The sequence below is a fragment of the Vulpes lagopus genome, chromosome 3 (genome assembly GCF_018345385.1).
Source record: "Vulpes lagopus strain Blue_001 chromosome 3, ASM1834538v1, whole genome shotgun sequence".
NCBI lineage: Eukaryota > Metazoa > Chordata > Mammalia > Carnivora > Canidae > Vulpes > Vulpes lagopus.
Window position 1 is genome coordinate 150,311,425 of NC_054826.1, and position 9,777 is coordinate 150,321,201.

The 9,777-nt window shown below is 43.0% G+C and overlaps 1 pseudogene; it reads left to right on the plus strand.

Moving 5' to 3' along the window:
* Window positions 1-2,098: 2,098 nt before the first annotated feature.
* On the plus strand, window positions 2,099-4,413 carry LOC121487159 (annotated as a pseudogene).
* The last annotated feature ends 5,364 nt before the right edge of the window (window positions 4,414-9,777 follow it).

A 9,777-nucleotide genomic window follows, 5' to 3' on the forward strand; every position in this document is an offset into this window, starting at 1 on the left:
TGTTTTATTCTCTCAATTTTACCTGCCTCTTCTGCCTACTATCCCTTTACTACTGGATTTCATTTTTCTCTTCCCCAACTATAGTTATTAAAAAAAAACTAATGTCTCTAAAGCACCTGGGTGGCTCAGTCAGTGTCTAACTCTTGGATTTTGGCTCAGATCATGATCTCAGGATCATGAGATTGAGCCCTACGTTGGACTCCTCACTAAGCATGGAGCCTGCTTAAGACTCCCTTCTCCCTCTGCCCCTCACCACCGCCCAAAAAAAATTTTAAAAAACTACTTTTCAACTTGCTTTTAGGACAAAAAAAGAGAAGCCTAAGCATGAATGTTATATTTTATGAGAGTCCACTGTTCATTTGTAAACACAATAAATGAATTCTTAAAATATTAACTAGTTATAGGAACTAATAGGAAGTGACTATTATTTCATACTTACTCAGGCATCTTCCTTGCCATCTTTAAGCGCTAATCTCAATTCTACTTCCACTGAAACATTGTGGAGTTCCAGCCTTGGAACTATTTGACTCAACATCTAAGATAATCTCTATTGTTACCACCTCCATAGTAACTAGTACCAAAGTTCTTGGGACTGGTTCAATTTCCTTCTATACTCTTTGACCTAAGTCCCTAGAGTCTGGGTTATAGACATTTAGTTGTTTTAGAGAGAGTTGCGGGGAAGGGCAGAGGGAAAGAGAATCTCAGGCAGGCCACACAGTGTGGAGCCTGGCATGGGGCTCAATCTCATGACCCTGAGGTTATGACCTGAGCCAAAACCAAGAGTCCTGCTTAACTGACTGAGCCACCCCGGCTCCCCTAGCCCAGACTTCCTGATGGGATTTCTGTGGTTTCATAACTCATCTTCTTTAAATCCACGTATTTTATCTCTGTATCTTAGTCCAACAATACAGAACTCTCAGTTCTTTCTCATATACAATGAAATCTCTGTCCGTCTCTACCTCCTGCCTATCCACTTGGCACTGGCTAGATCTTACCCCACAGGCCAAGCCCAGATCCCAGCCAAACACCTAGTCAAGTTTCTTTTGCTGTATAACAGGCCACTCCAAAGCTTAATGGTTTAAAACTAACTATTTTACTTTCAAATACATACTTTGGGCAGGGCTCAGTGAAGATAACTCATTTCTGCTCCGCCAGGCATCAGCTGGGACAAGAGGATCCACTTCCAAGATGGATCCGTCTGACAGCTAGCAAACTGGCAGGCAGCTTCAGCTTCCTCGCAGCGTGGTGGCTGAGTTCAAAAACTTCCTTCTAAGATGCAGGAGGTGGAAACTGCCCATTTCTTAAGGCCTGGGCCCAAAAATAACATGGTGTCACTTCCACCGTATCCTATGGGTCAAACAGTCACAGGAACAGTTTCCTTCCCCAGATTCAGGGGAAGGAAATGTGAACTCAGTGGAGGAGTGTCAAAGGATTTTTGGAATTGTGTTCTGTTAAAAACACGACACTTGCATAGCCCAATGCATTCAGGTGGCTTTTTGTTTGTTTGTTTTTTAACACCCTCTGCGGGTCTTTATTTTCCTTGAGCATTTTTCTTCAGATTTGCTTTTAGTGCTGTTTGAGAAATTCTTAGTTGCTACAGGTGGCTTTAGGTCTACGTTAGACATTCCCAGTAACTTAAAACTTTCACACTTCTGATTAGAGCAAAGCAACTTGGTCAGTTTTGAACTGCAAATTTTCAAAGCAACATGAACATCTCTAAGCTACATGACAGCCCCATACTTAAAACCAATGTCAGATGCCCGCCTGCCGTCACAGCACAAGCCAATCGTTCTGTTTCTCTGGTTACCTTATTTATAAATGGTATAAAGGTCACATTCATGAACGTGAATGATGATTTGTTTTAAGTAATTAACATTCCTTCTTGTGATGGGTCAAGTTGGCCAGGCCATGGTCCTCAGTTGTTTAGTCAAACACTAGATGTTGCTAAAAGGTACTTTTTCAAATGTGGTTAATATAATCTGTAATCTGGGTGAGCCTCAGCCAGTCACTTGGAGGCCTTAACAACAAAGCCTGAGGTTTCCTGACCTAGAAGGAATTCTGCCTCAGGAGTGCAACACGGAGAGGGTTCCGGTCCCAGATGGCAACAGAAGACCCTGAACTCACGTCGTCCGTGGAGGCGCCGAATCTACGCCTGTTTATAGAGCGATTCCTCCTGAAGAGCAGGCCTGACGGAACAGCTGCTACAGGATCAAAGACCACGGGGAGGAGGCCAAGTTGAGACAGAGACACAGCGACAGAGAGCCCTCACCTGCAGTGGGGACAGGCGGTACTGAGGGACCCTGAGCGGATTCATCGGCCCTGAGGCAGGAAGAAAGGCACTAGAGGGCGACTAGGGGCTGAGGAGTCACGGTGGAGGAGGGGGCCCCAAACCTTGTCTCCTCCTTGAATACCACCAGGTAGCTCCCAGTCCTTCTGAGACCCGAGAAACCAGCCAGAGGTCTGAGGAAACCGATGCGGCGAGTCTACAAGGAGAAGCGACCACCGTTTGGGAGGTAGGAGGTGCGGAGACCTGGGTGGTGTGATCCAGCTGAGGGGGCCGGGTGCGGGCGGCGTCCAGGTGTTGCCGCCAGGAGGCCACCGCAGTGTCGCGAGCCAGAGCCACCGAGCACAGACTCGGAACTCTTCGACGCGTCAGCTAGGCTGGGGGACGTGCCTGGAAGGTGCTCGGGCGCCCCAGCCCGGCGGAGCCCGCGGAGGTGAGCCAGGCCGCGTGCGACCCCGAGGTCACGGGGGCACCGGGGTCACCGGAAGAACAGGCGCGCGTCCGGGAGGAGGCTCCCGCTCCCGCTCCCGCCGCCCCAGGCACGAGGCCCCCAGCGGCCGTGGCCCGGCTTGCAGGAGGAGGCCGCGCGAAGCAGGAGCCTGGGAGCCTCCGCACCACCCGGGGGCGGCGTGCGGCCTCGGGAATCCCTACAGCCGGGAGTTTGGGCAGCCCCGGGTGGCTCAGCGGTGTAGCCGGTGAGATTTAGAGTCAATCTGGGCTGGGCCTGTGGGGTAAGATCTAGCCAGTGCCAAGTGGATAGGCAGGAGGTAGGGACGGACAGAGATTTCATTCTATATGAATTTAGTTCGGCCCGGGGCGTGACCCTGGAGATGCGGGATCGAGTCCCGCGTCGGGCTCCCTGCATGGAGCCTGCTTCTCCCTCTGCCTGTGTCTCTGCCCCCCGCCCTCCGCTCTCTCTCTCATGAATAAATAAAATCTTTAAATAAATAAATAAATACATACCTACATACATACATACATACATACATACATTAATTTAAAAAACCAGGAGTTTTGAAAGCCAGTCACGTTCCTGAGATAAAAACGCCAGGACACAGGCGGGGTGAACACAGTTCTGACAGAAACCAGGACACAAGAGCGACCGACCGCTCTTCTGGGAGGGCTCACTGAAGAGTAGTAGGGGGCACAAACGCTCCACTGAGTGAAAAGACCATTTCTAGGGTCCGGCCTATCCTACCTGCTCTTGCAATTGCCAGTGCTCACCGTGAGGCCTCGCTCCCAATTGCTGGACATGTTGATGGAGAAGCTCTGAGTACACTCGTTTTAAAGAGGCTAAAAGGTGGTCTTCAGGTTGTGGCAGTCAAAGCTCCAGGTTTTGGTGACAATAGAAAGAACCAGGTTAAAGATATGGCTATTGCTACCGGTGGTGCAGTGTCTGGGGAAGAAGGATTGACTCTAAATCTCAAAGATGTTCATTTGGCCTGACGACTTAGGAAAAGTGGGAGAGGTCATTGTGACCAAAGATGATGCCGTGCTTTTAAAAAGGAAAGGGTGACAAGGCTCAAGTTGAAAAACGTATTCAAGAAATCATTGAGCAGAGTTAGATATCACAATTAGTGAATATGAAAAGGAAAAGCTGGATGAACGTCTGGCAAAACTCTCAGATGGAGTAGCTGGGTTGAAGGTTGGCAGGACAAGTGATGCTGAAGTGAATGAAAAGACAGAGTTGCAGATGCCCTCAATGCCACAAGAGCTGCTGTTGAAGAAGGCCTTGTTCTGAGAGGGGGTTGCGCCCTGCTTCAGTGCATTCCAGCCTTGGATTCAATAACTCCAGCTAATGAAGATCAAAGAGTTGGTATTGAAATTATTAAGAAAATACTCAAAATTCCTGCAATGGCCATTGCTAAGAATGCAGGTGTTGAAGGATCATTGATAGTTGAGAAAATTATGCAGGGTTCCTCAGAAGTTGGTTAGGATGCTATGCTTGGAGATTATGTGAATGGAAAAAGAAATCATTGATCCAACTAAGGTGGTAAGAACTGCTTTATTGGATGCTGCTGGTGTGGCCTCTCTGTTAACTACAGCAGAAATTGTAGTCACTGAAATTCCTAGAGAAGGACCCAGGAATGGGTGGAATGGGAGGTGGTACGGGAGGTGGCACGTTCTGATTCCTAGAATAGTTGCTTACCATTCTTAATGAACTGCGAGAGGAAGCTCAAGACTGTGTTCTCAGCCAACCAACTTCAGAGAAGTCAGTTGAAGGAAATGACTGAGGAAAAAGGCTGGCTGATGTTTAAGAAAATCACTATAACCATCAGTTACTGGATTCAGTTGACAACATAAAATGATTAACTGCTGTCATTGTCCATGCCTACAGATAATTTATTTTGTATTTTGAATAAAAAGACATTTGTACATTCCTGATAACTGAGTGCAAGAGCCATGTACCAATGTACTGCTTTCAATTTAAATCACTGAGGCATTTTTACTACTCTTCTTTTAAAATCAGGATTTTAGTGTTTGCCATCACCAGATAAAAAGTTAAGCAGCCTTTCTGTGGAGAGTAAGAATAATTGTATGCAAAGTAGAAAAATATCCAATTATGTGACAACCTTTGTGTAATAAAAATTTGTTTAAAGTTAAAAAAAAAGGGATCCCTGGGTGGCGCAGCGGTTTGGCGCCTGCCTTTGGCCCAGGGCGCGATCCCGGAGACCCCGGATCGAATCCCACGTCGGGCTCCCGGTGCATGGAGCCTGCTTCTCCCTCTGCCTGTGTCTCTGCCTCTCTCTCTCTCTCTCTCTCTGTGACTATAATAAATAAAAAAATAATAATAATAATTAAAAAAAAAATAAATAAAGTTAAAAAAAAAGAGTAGGGGGCACAAATTTTCAGCTCTAGAGCTAGAAGTGGGGGTGGCCACCACAGCACCCTGCCCATCAGTACTGAGAACCTTCAGGGAGCAAAATCAGTGCCACCCAATGGAGTCCAGAGCCCGGACCCCAAGCCCAGCCTCCCTGTGCCCTGATGGCACATTTCCAGTAGGGCAAGTCCACCTGGATGAAGAATCAGCACAATGGGGAAAACAGTATATAGCATCCTTTGTATTTTTATTCTTTAGTCTTTTATTTTTCAGTTATTTTGTCGATTCTTTTTTATTCTTTTAAAATTGTTTTTACATATACTTTATATTACTTTATATTTTTGTTTCCTTATATTTTGTTACAAATTTAAAAATATATTTGTATATATATGTTATTGTAAATAACATGTGGGGACAGGAAACGTACCCAGTGGACACACTCAGCAGGGCTGAGAACCATGCCCTGCTGTCCACGACAGGAACACCCAAGGCTGTCCAAGGCTCAACCAGGTCAACAAACCACCCAGGAAGCACCACTTACATGGCTGGGTTGCTACTTCTGATTGTTTCAGTTTTCCTTTGGCTGAAATTTTTCAAACCAAATCCCATAGAAGAAATGATTTAGTGTTATTAATGAGAACTCAACAGAAGGGGCCCTGCCAACTGCTCTTCTTGCCACCTTCTGCAATGACTTAAACAGGAAAGGTACATTTGGCCAGGGGGTCTAATCTTCCCCTCTGCAAAATCAAGCAAGATCCAGTGAACATACAATGATGTATATATACACACAAAGATGTATATATTTCTTTCCTATTTTGGGATCTACTTTCTTTTAACAACAAACCAAAACCAAAACATACCCAGGATCTAGGGGTTTTTTTGTTTTGTTTTGTTGTTATTCTTTTTCTTTTTCTTTTCTTTTTTTTTTTTTCTTTTTCTTCTTTTCTTTACTGGACAAAATGATGAGATGGAGAGATTCACACCTCAGAAAAAAAGAACAAGAGGTAATACTTGCAGCTAGAGATTTAATCAATGCAGATATATATAAGACATCTGAACTAGAATTTAAAACAATAACTATAAAGATACTAGCTGGACTTGAAAAAAGCATAGAAAACACTAGAAAATCTCTTACTATAATGATAAATAAAATCTAGTCAGGACAAATTTTAAAATGCCATAACCAAGATGGAGCCCCAAGGTGGGGACCATAAAAATGAGGATGAACAAAGGTTACCAAATCAGTGATACAGAATATAAAATTATGGAAAATAATGAAGCTGAAAAGAAGAGGAAAAGATGACTATTAGATTATAAAGGTAGACTTAGACAAGTCAGCAATTCCATAAAGTGAAATAGTATCCACGTTATAGGAGTCTCAGAAGAAGAGTGGGGGGAAAAGCAGCAGGTTTATTTGAACAAATTATACCTGAGAACTTCCCTAATCTGAGAAAGAAAACAGGTGGAGACACAGAGACACAGAGAACTCCAAGAGACACAGAGAACTCCCCTAAAAATCAACAAAAATAGGTCAACACCATGATATAGTGAAACTTGCCAATTACAAAGATAAAGAAAAAATACTGAAAGCAGCTCAGGCCAAGAGGTCCTTAACCTACAAGGGTAAACACATAAGTCTGGCAGTAGACCTGTTCACTGAGACCTGGAAGGTCAGAAAGGACATGATATATTCAACATGCTAAATGAGGAAAATATGCAGCCAAGAATACTTTATCCAGCAAGGCTGTCATTCAAAATAGAAGGAGAGATAAAGAGATTCCAAGACAAACAAAAACTAAAGGAATTTGTGAACACTAAACCAGTCCTGCAAGAAATATTAATATTTCTGTGGGAAAAGAGACCAAAAGTAACAAAGACCAGAATGGAACAGCAACTTTACAAATAATACAGTGGCACTAAATTCATCTCTCTCAATAATTGCTCTGAAGGTAAATGGACTACATGCTCCAATCAAAAGACATAGGGTATCAGAATGGATTCAAAAAAAAAAAAGACCCATCAATATGCTGCTTACAAGAGACTCATTTTAGACTCAAAGACCCCTCCAGATTGAAAGTGAGGGTGTGGAAAACCATTTATCATGCTAATGGACATCAAAAGAAAGCTGCAGTAGCCATCCTTATATTAGACAAACTAAATTTTTTTTTAACTTTAAAATTTTTATTTTTATTTTTATTTTTTTATTGGAGTTTAATTTACCAACATATAGTATAACACCCAGTGCTCATCCCACCAAGTGTCCCCTCAGTGCCCATCACCCAGTCACCCCAACCCCCCGCCCACCTCCCCTTCCATTACCCCTTGTTCATTTCCCAGAGTTAGGTGTCTCTCATGAAGACAAACTAGATTTTAAACCAAATACTGTAACAAGAGATAAAGAAGGGTACTTTATCATAATAAAGGGGTCTATCCAACACAAAGATCTAATAATTTTAAGTATTTATGCCCCTAACTTGGGAACAGCCAAATAGATAAATCAATAACAAAATTTTAAAGACTCATTGATAATTCAATAATAGTAGGGGACTTAAACACTCCACTCACAGCAATGGACATATCATCTAAGGAAAATTTCGATCAGCAAAGAAACAAGGGCTTTGACTGACACACTGGACCGGCCGGACTTCCCATATATTCAGAGCATTTCATCCTAAAGCAGCAAAGTGCACATTCGTCACACATGATATTCTATGTAGAAAAACTGAAAGACATCACCAAAATATTTCTAGAAAACTGATACATGAATTTTCACAGCAAAGGAAAAAATCAACAAAACTAAAAGTCAATTTATGGAATGGGAGAAGTTATTTCCAAATGGCATATCAGATAAAGGGCTAGTTTCCAAAAATCTATAAAGAACTTATCAAGCTCAATACCCAAAAAACAAAAAAATCCAGGCAAGAAATGGGCAGAAGACATGAACAGAGATTCTTCCAAAGAAGACATACAAATGGCCAATAGACATATGAAAAAATGCTCAACATCACTTGGCATCAGGGAAATACAAATCAAAACCACAATGAGATGCTACCTCATACATGTCAGAATGACTAAAATGAACAACCCAAGAAACAATAGATGTTGGTGAGGATGCAGAAGAAAAGGGAACCCTCTTACACTAGTGATGGGAATGCAAGTTGGTGCAACCACTCTGGAAAACAATATAAGTGTTCCTCAAAAAGTTAAAAATAAAACTACCCTACAATCCAGTAATTATACTACTGGGTATTTTATCCAAAGAATACAAAAATAGTGATTTGAAGGGGTACATGTACCCCAATGTTTATAAAAGCAATGTCCACAAAAGCCAAACTATGAAAAGAGCCATTGACTGATGAATGGATAAAGAAGACATGGTGTATACAAATACAATGGAATATTATTCAGCTATCATAAAGAATGAAATCTTGCCATTTGTGATGATGTGGATGGAACTAGAGTGTATTATGCTAAGTGAAATAAGTCAGTCAGAGAAAGACAAATACCATATGACTCATATGTGGAATTTATGAAATAGATGAGGGACATCTGGGTGGCTCAGCGGTTGAGCATTTGCCTTTGGCCCAGGGCGTGATCCTGGAGTTCCGGGATCAAGTTCCACATCAGACTCCCTGCATGGAGCCTGCTTCTCCCTCTGCCTGTGTCTGTCTCTCTCTGTGTCTCTCATGAATAAATAAAATCTTAAAAAGAAAAAAAAAAAAAAGAAATGAAACAGATGAACACAGAGGAAGGGAAGGAAAAATAAGATAAGATAAAAAGGGATTGAGAGGAAGACAAAGATACTCTTATCTATAGGGAACAAACTAAGGGTTGCTGGAGGGGATATGGGTAGTGGGTTGGGTAATTGGGTGATGAGCGTTAAGGGGGGTACTTGATATAATGAGCCACTGGGTGTTATATGCAACTGATAAATCACTAAATTCTACCCCTGAAACTAATAATACAGCGTATCTTAACTAAATTGAATTTAAATTGAAAAAATAAATAAAAGGGCAACTAGAATATGAAGGAACCAGCCCTGGAACCCTATCAAATGGCTGGGGAGCTGCTGAAACTCTGCATCAGAGGGCTGGCAAACACCAAAGTCTCCCTTTTCTCTCCACCTTGATAGTGCAGACAGGAGCAGGGTCTGGATGCCCTAGGCAACCTACCATCTCAATGAGCCCTGGGTCCAAGCCCACACCAACCCAAGCCATCTCACCAAGGAGCTCCAAGCAAAGTGTACACCAGGACAATCCTGGTCAGTGCTCACTACAGCTCCAGTTGTCTTGCTGAAGTGACACAAGTACAAAGCACCCTGAGACCCTCCAGGCCCACACCATTTTGACTCTGGGCACCTTGTTAGAACACTGTTGGCACAGAACACCCCAGGAACTCCCAGTTCATAACTGCTTTGGCACTAACTATCCCATCATGGTGCCTTCTTTATAAAGTGACCTTGGACTCCCTGGCCCATACATGCCTCAGCTCCTGCCATAGGATCCTGGATCCCATCCTGGACCCCATCACCTGGAGATCACAACCTAACCTGAAGAGAAGAATCAGACACTCAATGACTGGGCCATCCAGGTGCCCTATAGTAATTTTTGAAAAGTTTTTCAGCTTATTTCCAATTTATTAATTGTTTTTGTTTTCTCCTCTGTTCCTTTTT